This window comes from Arvicola amphibius, chromosome 15 (assembly GCF_903992535.2).
Source record: "Arvicola amphibius chromosome 15, mArvAmp1.2, whole genome shotgun sequence".
Classification (NCBI taxonomy): domain Eukaryota; kingdom Metazoa; phylum Chordata; class Mammalia; order Rodentia; family Cricetidae; genus Arvicola; species Arvicola amphibius.
The window spans coordinates 49,439,225-49,447,209 of record NC_052061.1 but is presented as its reverse complement, the minus strand read 5'-3'; the positions used below and the strand labels follow the sequence as shown (position 1 = coordinate 49,447,209).

Here is a 7,985-nt window from a genome sequence, read left to right as displayed (position 1 = left end):
GCCTTCTTGATTCTTCCTTGATGGAAGGAGCGGTAGGTGGCGGATGCCGGGTGGCCCGGTGGAAATAAGCATACATAGCCCAAGAGCGTTCTGGCCCGGGACCTGCCCCCCCCCCGCCCCAGGCCCCCGCCGCCCCCACCGTCCACGTCCACGAGCAGAGAGCGCCAAGACCCAAGTTCCAAGTCCCCCCGGCCCCACCGGTCGGCCCAGGAGCATCATCTTCCACGCTGGACAGCCTATCTTTCTCTCTTCTCCCGCAAGGGCAGGGCGCCGTGCCGTGGAGGCATCTTCAATGGGGGACTGGATGGCCCCGCTGGCTGGCTGGCGATAGGGGATAGGGTTGGGACTGGGGCTGGGGGTGGGCATGGGACAGAACTGGAATCTTAGAAGCTGGCATTCCAAGTTCCAAAGAGAGAACCAAGGTTTCTCCTGACCGCGAGAAAGCACTGCGGAGGGCGTGGGGGCGTGGGTGCGGGCTGGCGTGCAGGAGCGCGGGCCAGGGTTGCGGCAGGCTCTTGGGGCAGCACAGCGAGAACACGCCTCCGTCTACGGCCATACCACCCTGAACGCGCCCGATCTCGTCTGATCTCGGAAGCTAAGCAGGGTCGGGCCTGGTTAGTACTTGGATGGGAGACCGCCTGGGAATACCGGGTGCTGTAGGCTTTTTTCTTTCTTAATTCTCCCCTTTTGGCCCCTTTGGCCTTCGCGATCGCGGGCCGAGGCCCAGCCAGGACCAGGACCAGGACACCACCAGGACGATCCGCAGCCCGGAAAGAGGGCCCACCTCTCCCAAGGTTCCAAATCCACCCACCTGGGACAAGCCCAGGGGGCAGGACTCCAAACACACCACCGACCTGCCTTCCTGCGGGACCTCGGCGCGGGCTGCGTGGGGTGGGTGTCACGGGTGGGAGCTGGACGGGCACCGGCATGCCCTCGGGAGCGAAAGCGAGGGACGAGGGGCGGGGGCGCCTGGCAGAGCAGCCCCCGCACAGCACAACACTGCGTCCGTCTTTAGGAAGAGATCGCCACGCCCCCTCCACGCAACGCACCCGGTGGAAGCAGTCTAAGAGCGAGCAGGCTCCTCCCACCCACTCCCGGGGATGGCCCGTACGCCCACCTGCGTGCCTGTGTGCCTGCTTGCCTGTGTGTAATGTGCAATGTGCGTGCTTATGGGAGTGGCCCCATGTGGCTGCACGTGTGGTCGTGTAGGCCACGTTAGGCGCCTTTGTGTTTGTGTGTGTGTGTGTTGTGCGTGCATGCTCGTGCGTCTGTGTGTCTGGGGTGTTGCCTGCTTTTGTGTCTGTCTGCTCGGGAGTGTGTGCATTCTCGCAAGCATGGTGTGTGTGTGCGTGTGTGTGCGTGTGTGTGCGTGTGTGTGCGCGCACGTTCGTGTGGGTCTGCATGTGCTGTGCGTGCATGCGTGTGTGGATGTGCGTCTGGGTGTCTACTACCTGCTTGTGTGTCTGTCTGTAGGCTCCGATCGCGTGCGTGCATACACGCGTGCTTGAGTGTGTTTCTGCGTACGCGAGTGTGTGTGTGTGTGTGTGTGTGTGTGCTTGTGCGCTGGCTCGAGTGCGTACGGGCATGCGCGCGTGCACGAGTGGCAGCGCCCACGCACTGGTGCCCTCTCGGGCTCGCTCGGCTGGTGGGCTTGTTTCCGGCGGGATGGGATGCCAGATATCAACAGTTGGTTGCCTCCTGAACCCAACCTGAGGGGCCAAGGCCTGGGCGCAGGGATGGAATCTGTGAGGTGGAGGCCAAGCACCGAGGTCCAAGATGGGCATGGAGTCAAGAAGCTGGACGCTCAGGCGCTGTTCCACTAAGCCCTCCGGTGGAACCATCGATCACCCGGAGCCAAGCCGCAGAGGGCTGTGCTGTGCTGTGCTGTGCTGTGGGTTTCAGATGCTAGCCGACAGCATCCTTATGACAGTCCAGCCGCAAGAAGGTCCCGCTCAACCCCAGAGGTGGGTGCAGAAGGAACAGACAGACGCGCCTTCTTGATTCTTCCTTGATGGAAGGAGCGGTAGGTGGCGGATGCCGGGTGGCCCGGTGGAAATAAGCATACATAGCCCAAGAGCGTTCTGGCCCGGGACCTGCCCCCCCCCCCGCCCCAGGCCCCCGCCGCCCCCACCGTCCACGTCCACGAGCAGAGAGCGCCAAGACCCAAGTTCCAAGTCCCCCCGGCCCCACCGGTCGGCCCAGGAGCATCATCTTCCACGCTGGACAGCCTATCTTTCTCTCTTCTCCCGCAAGGGCAGGGCGCCGTGCCGTGGAGGCATCTTCAATGGGGGACTGGATGGCCCCGCTGGCTGGCTGGCGATAGGGGATAGGGTTGGGACTGGGGGTGGGGGTGGGCATGGGACAGAACTGGAATCTTAGAAGCTGGCATTCCAAGTTCCAAAGAGAGAACCAAGGTTTCTCCTGACCGCGAGAAAGCACTGCGGAGGGCGTGGGGGCGTGGGTGCGGGCTGGCGTGCAGGAGCGCGGGCCAGGGTTGCGGCAGGCTCTTGGGGCAGCACAGCGAGAACACGCCTCCGTCTACGGCCATACCACCCTGAACGCGCCCGATCTCGTCTGATCTCGGAAGCTAAGCAGGGTCGGGCCTGGTTAGTACTTGGATGGGAGACCGCCTGGGAATACCGGGTGCTGTAGGCTTTTTTCTTTCTTAATTCTCCCCTTTTGGCCCCTTTGGCCTTCGCGATCGCGGGCCGAGGCCCAGCCAGGACCAGGACCAGGACACCACCAGGACGATCCGCAGCCCGGAAAGAGGGCCCACCTCTCCCAAGGTTCCAAATCCACCCACCTGGGACAGCCCAGGGGGCAGGACTCCAAACACACCACCGACCTGCCTTCCTGCGGGACCTCGGCGCGGGCTGCGTGGGGTGGGTGTCACGGGTGGGAGCTGGACGGGCACCGGCATGCCCTCGGGAGCGAAAGCGAGGGACGAGGGGCGGGGGCGCCTGGCAGAGCAGCCCCCGCACAGCACAACACTGCGTCCGTCTTTAGGAAGAGATCGCCACGCCCCCTCCACGCAACGCACCCGGTGGAAGCAGTCTAAGAGCGAGCAGGCTCCTCCCACCCACTCCCGGGGATGGCCCGTACGCCCACCTGCGTGCCTGTGTGCCTGCTTGCCTGTGTGTAATGTGCAATGTGCGTGCTTATGGGAGTGGCCCCATGTGGCTGCACGTGTGGTCGTGTAGGCCACGTTAGGCGCCTTTGTGTTTGTGTGTGTGTGTGTTGTGCGTGCATGCTCGTGCGTCTGTGTGTCTGGGGTGTTGCCTGCTTTTGTGTCTGTCTGCTCGGGAGTGTGTGCATTCTCGCAAGCATGGTGTGTGTGTGCGTGTGTGTGCGTGTGTGTGCGTGTGTGTGCGCGCACGTTCGTGTGGGTCTGCATGTGCTGTGCGTGCATGCGTGTGTGGATGTGCGTCTGGGTGTCTACTACCTGCTTGTGTGTCTGTCTGTAGGCTCCGATCGCGTGCGTGCATACACGCGTGCTTGAGTGTGTTTCTGCGTACGCGAGTGTGTGTGTGTGTGTGTGTGTGCTTGTGCGCTGGCTCGAGTGCGTACGGGCATGCGCGCGTGCACGAGTGGCAGCGCCCACGCACTGGTGCCCTCTCGGGCTCGCTCGGCTGGTGGGCTTGTTTCCGGCGGGATGGGATGCCAGATATCAACAGTTGGTTGCCTCCTGAACCCAACCTGAGGGGCCAAGGCCTGGGCGCAGGGATGGAATCTGTGAGGTGGAGGCCAAGCACCGAGGTCCAAGATGGGCATGGAGTCAAGAAGCTGGACGCTCAGGCGCTGTTCCACTAAGCCCTCCGGTGGAACCATCGATCACCCGGAGCCAAGCCGCAGAGGGCTGTGCTGTGCTGTGCTGTGCTGTGCTGTGGGTTTCAGATGCTAGCCGACAGCATCCTTATGACAGTCCAGCCGCAAGAAGGTCCCGCTCAACCCCAGAGGTGGGTGCAGAAGGAACAGACAGACGCGCCTTCTTGATTCTTCCTTGATGGAAGGAGCGGTAGGTGGCGGATGCCGGGTGGCCCGGTGGAAATAAGCATACATAGCCCAAGAGCGTTCTGGCCCGGGACCTGCCCCCCCCCCCCCCCAGGCCCCCGCCGCCCCCACCGTCCACGTCCACGAGCAGAGAGCGCCAAGACCCAAGTTCCAAGTCCCCCCGGCCCCACCGGTCGGCCCAGGAGCATCATCTTCCACGCTGGACAGCCTATCTTTCTCTCTTCTCCCGCAAGGGCAGGGCGCCGTGCCGTGGAGGCATCTTCAATGGGGGACTGGATGGCCCCGCTGGCTGGCTGGCGATAGGGGATAGGGTTGGGACTGGGGGGGGGGGGGGGGCATGGGACAGAACTGGAATCTTAGAAGCTGGCATTCCAAGTTCCAAAGAGAGAACCAAGGTTTCTCCTGACCGCGAGAAAGCACTGCGGAGGGCGTGGGGGCGTGGGTGCGGGCTGGCGTGCAGGGGCGCGGGCCAGGGTTGCGGCAGGCTCTTGGGGCAGCACAGCGAGAACACGCCTCCGTCTACGGCCATACCACCCTGAACGCGCCCGATCTCGTCTGATCTCGGAAGCTAAGCAGGGTCGGGCCTGGTTAGTACTTGGATGGGAGACCGCCTGGGAATACCGGGTGCTGTAGGCTTTTTTCTTTCTTAATTCTCCCCTTTTGGCCCCTTTGGCCTTCGCGATCGCGGGCCGAGGCCCAGCCAGGACCAGGACCAGGACACCACCAGGACGATCCGCAGCCCGGAAAGAGGGCCCACCTCTCCCAAGGTTCCAAATCCACCCACCTGGGACAGCCCAGGGGGCAGGACGCCAAACACACCACCGACCTGCCTTCCTGCGGGACCTCGGCGCGGGCTGCGTGGGGTGGGTGTCACGGGTGGGAGCTGGACGGGCACCGGCATGCCCTCGGGAGCGAAAGCGAGGGACGAGGGGCGGGGGCGCCTGGCAGAGCAGCCCCCGCACAGCACAACACTGCGTCCGTCTTTAGGAAGAGATCGCCACGCCCCCTCCACGCAACGCACCCGGTGGAAGCAGTCTAAGAGCGAGCAGGCTCCTCCCACCCACTCCCGGGGATGGCCCGTACGCCCACCTGCGTGCCTGTGTGCCTGCTTGCCTGTGTGTAATGTGCAATGTGCGTGCTTATGGGAGTGGCCCCATGTGGCTGCACGTGTGGTCGTGTAGGCCACGTTAGGCGCCTTTGTGTTTGTGTGTGTGTGTGTTGTGCGTGCATGCTCGTGCGTCTGTGTGTCTGGGGTGTTGCCTGCTTTTGTGTCTGTCTGCTCGGGAGTGTGTGCATTCTCGCAAGCATGGTGTGTGTGTGCGTGTGTGTGCGTGTGTGTGCGTGTGTGTGCGCGCACGTTCGTGTGGGTCTGCATGTGCTGTGCGTGCATGCGTGTGTGGATGTGCGTCTGGGTGTCTACTACCTGCTTGTGTGTCTGTCTGTAGGCTCCGATCGCGTGCGTGCATACACGCGTGCTTGAGTGTGTTTCTGCGTACGCGAGTGTGTGTGTGTGTGTGTGTGCTTGTGCGCTGGCTCGAGTGCGTACGGGCATGCGCGCGTGCACGAGTGGCAGCGCCCACGCACTGGTGCCCTCTCGGGCTCGCTCGGCTGGTGGGCTTGTTTCCGGCGGGATGGGATGCCAGATATCAACAGTTGGTTGCCTCCTGAACCCAACCTGAGGGGCCAAGGCCTGGGCGCAGGGATGGAATCTGTGAGGTGGAGGCCAAGCACCGAGGTCCAAGATGGGCATGGAGTCAAGAAGCTGGACGCTCAGGCGCTGTTCCACTAAGCCCTCCGGTGGAACCATCGATCACCCGGAGCCAAGCCGCAGAGGGCTGTGCTGTGCTGTGCTGTGCTGTGCTGTGGGTTTCAGATGCTAGCCGACAGCATCCTTATGACAGTCCAGCCGCAAGAAGGTCCCGCTCAACCCCAGAGGTGGGTGCAGAAGGAACAGACAGACGCGCCTTCTTGATTCTTCCTTGATGGAAGGAGCGGTAGGTGGCGGATTGCCGGGTGGCCGGTGGAAATAAGCATACATAGCCCAAGAGCGTTCTGGCCCGGGACCTGCCCCCCCCCCCCCCCAGGCCCCCGCCGCCCCCACCGTCCACGTCCACGAGCAGAGAGCGCCAAGACCCAAGTTCCAAGTCCCCCCGGCCCCACCGGTCGGCCCAGGAGCATCATCTTCCACGCTGGACAGCCTATCTTTCTCTCTTCTCCCGCAAGGGCAGGGCGCCGTGCCGTGGAGGCATCTTCAATGGGGGACTGGATGGCCCCGCTGGCTGGCTGGCGATAGGGGATAGGGTTGGGACTGGGGGTGGGGGTGGGCATGGGACAGAACTGGAATCTTAGAAGCTGGCATTCCAAGTTCCAAAGAGAGAACCAAGGTTTCTCCTGACCGCGAGAAAGCACTGCGGAGGGCGTGGGGGCGTGGGTGCGGGCTGGCGTGCAGGAGCGCGGGCCAGGGTTGCGGCAGGCTCTTGGGGCAGCACAGCGAGAACACGCCTCCGTCTACGGCCATACCACCCTGAACGCGCCCGATCTCGTCTGATCTCGGAAGCTAAGCAGGGTCGGGCCTGGTTAGTACTTGGATGGGAGACCGCCTGGGAATACCGGGTGCTGTAGGCTTTTTTCTTTCTTAATTCTCCCCTTTTGGCCCCTTTGGCCTTCGCGATCGCGGGCCGAGGCCCAGCCAGGACCAGGACCAGGACACCACCAGGACGATCCGCAGCCCGGAAAGAGGGCCCACCTCTCCCAAGGTTCCAAATCCACCCACCTGGGACAGCCCAGGGGGCAGGACTCCAAACACACCACCGACCTGCCTTCCTGCGGGACCTCGGCGCGGGCTGCGTGGGGTGGGTGTCACGGGTGGGAGCTGGACGGGCACCGGCATGCCCTCGGGAGCGAAAGCGAGGGACGAGGGGCGGGGGCGCCTGGCAGAGCAGCCCCCGCACAGCACAACACTGCGTCCGTCTTTAGGAAGAGATCGCCACGCCCCCTCCACGCAACGCACCCGGTGGAAGCAGTCTAAGAGCGAGCAGGCTCCTCCCACCCACTCCCGGGGATGGCCCGTACGCCCACCTGCGTGCCTGTGTGCCTGCTTGCCTGTGTGTAATGTGCAATGTGCGTGCTTATGGGAGTGGCCCCATGTGGCTGCACGTGTGGTCGTGTAGGCCACGTTAGGCGCCTTTGTGTTTGTGTGTGTGTGTGTTGTGCGTGCATGCTCGTGCGTCTGTGTGTCTGGGGTGTTGCCTGCTTTTGTGTCTGTCTGCTCGGGAGTGTGTGCATTCTCGCAAGCATGGTGTGTGTGTGCGTGTGTGTGCGTGTGTGTGCGTGTGTGTGCGCGCACGTTCGTGTGGGTCTGCATGTGCTGTGCGTGCATGCGTGTGTGGATGTGCGTCTGGGTGTCTACTACCTGCTTGTGTGTCTGTCTGTAGGCTCCGATCGCGTGCGTGCATACACGCGTGCTTGAGTGTGTTTCTGCGTACGCGAGTGTGTGTGTGTGTGTGTGTGTGCTTGTGCGCTGGCTCGAGTGCGTACGGGCATGCGCGCGTGCACGAGTGGCAGCGCCCACGCACTGGTGCCCTCTCGGGCTCGCTCGGCTGGTGGGCTTGTTTCCGGCGGGATGGGATGCCAGATATCAACAGTTGGTTGCCTCCTGAACCCAACCTGAGGGGCCAAGGCCTGGGCGCAGGGATGGAATCTGTGAGGTGGAGGCCAAGCACCGAGGTCCAAGATGGGCATGGAGTCAAGAAGCTGGACGCTCAGGCGCTGTTCCACTAAGCCCTCCGGTGGAACCATCGATCACCCGGAGCCAAGCCGCAGAGGGCTGTGCTGTGCTGTGCTGTGCTGTGCTGTGGGTTTCAGATGCTAGCCGACAGCATCCTTATGACAGTCCAGCCGCAAGAAGGTCCCGCTCAACCCCAGAGGTGGGTGCAGAAGGAACAGACAGACGCGCCTTCTTGATTCTTCCTTGA

At 63.3% G+C, this 7,985-nt stretch overlaps 4 non-coding genes across 4 annotated transcripts; all 4 read left to right on the top strand.

The window, feature by feature from the left end:
* The first annotated feature begins 544 nt into the window (after positions 1-544).
* Positions 545-663, top strand: LOC119802390. Its single transcript, XR_005283404.1, has one exon. It is a non-coding gene; the product is annotated as a 5S ribosomal RNA (ribosomal RNA).
* A 1,873-nt stretch (positions 664-2,536) lies between these two features.
* On the top strand, positions 2,537-2,655 carry LOC119802389. The gene has a single exon (XR_005283403.1). It is a non-coding gene; the product is annotated as a 5S ribosomal RNA (ribosomal RNA).
* Positions 2,656-4,528: 1,873 nt separating this feature from the next.
* LOC119802388 lies at positions 4,529-4,647 on the top strand. Its single transcript, XR_005283402.1, has one exon. It is a non-coding gene; the product is annotated as a 5S ribosomal RNA (ribosomal RNA).
* Positions 4,648-6,517: 1,870 nt separating this feature from the next.
* Positions 6,518-6,636, top strand: LOC119802387. Its single transcript, XR_005283401.1, has one exon. It is a non-coding gene; the product is annotated as a 5S ribosomal RNA (ribosomal RNA).
* Positions 6,637-7,985: the final 1,349 nt, after the last annotated feature.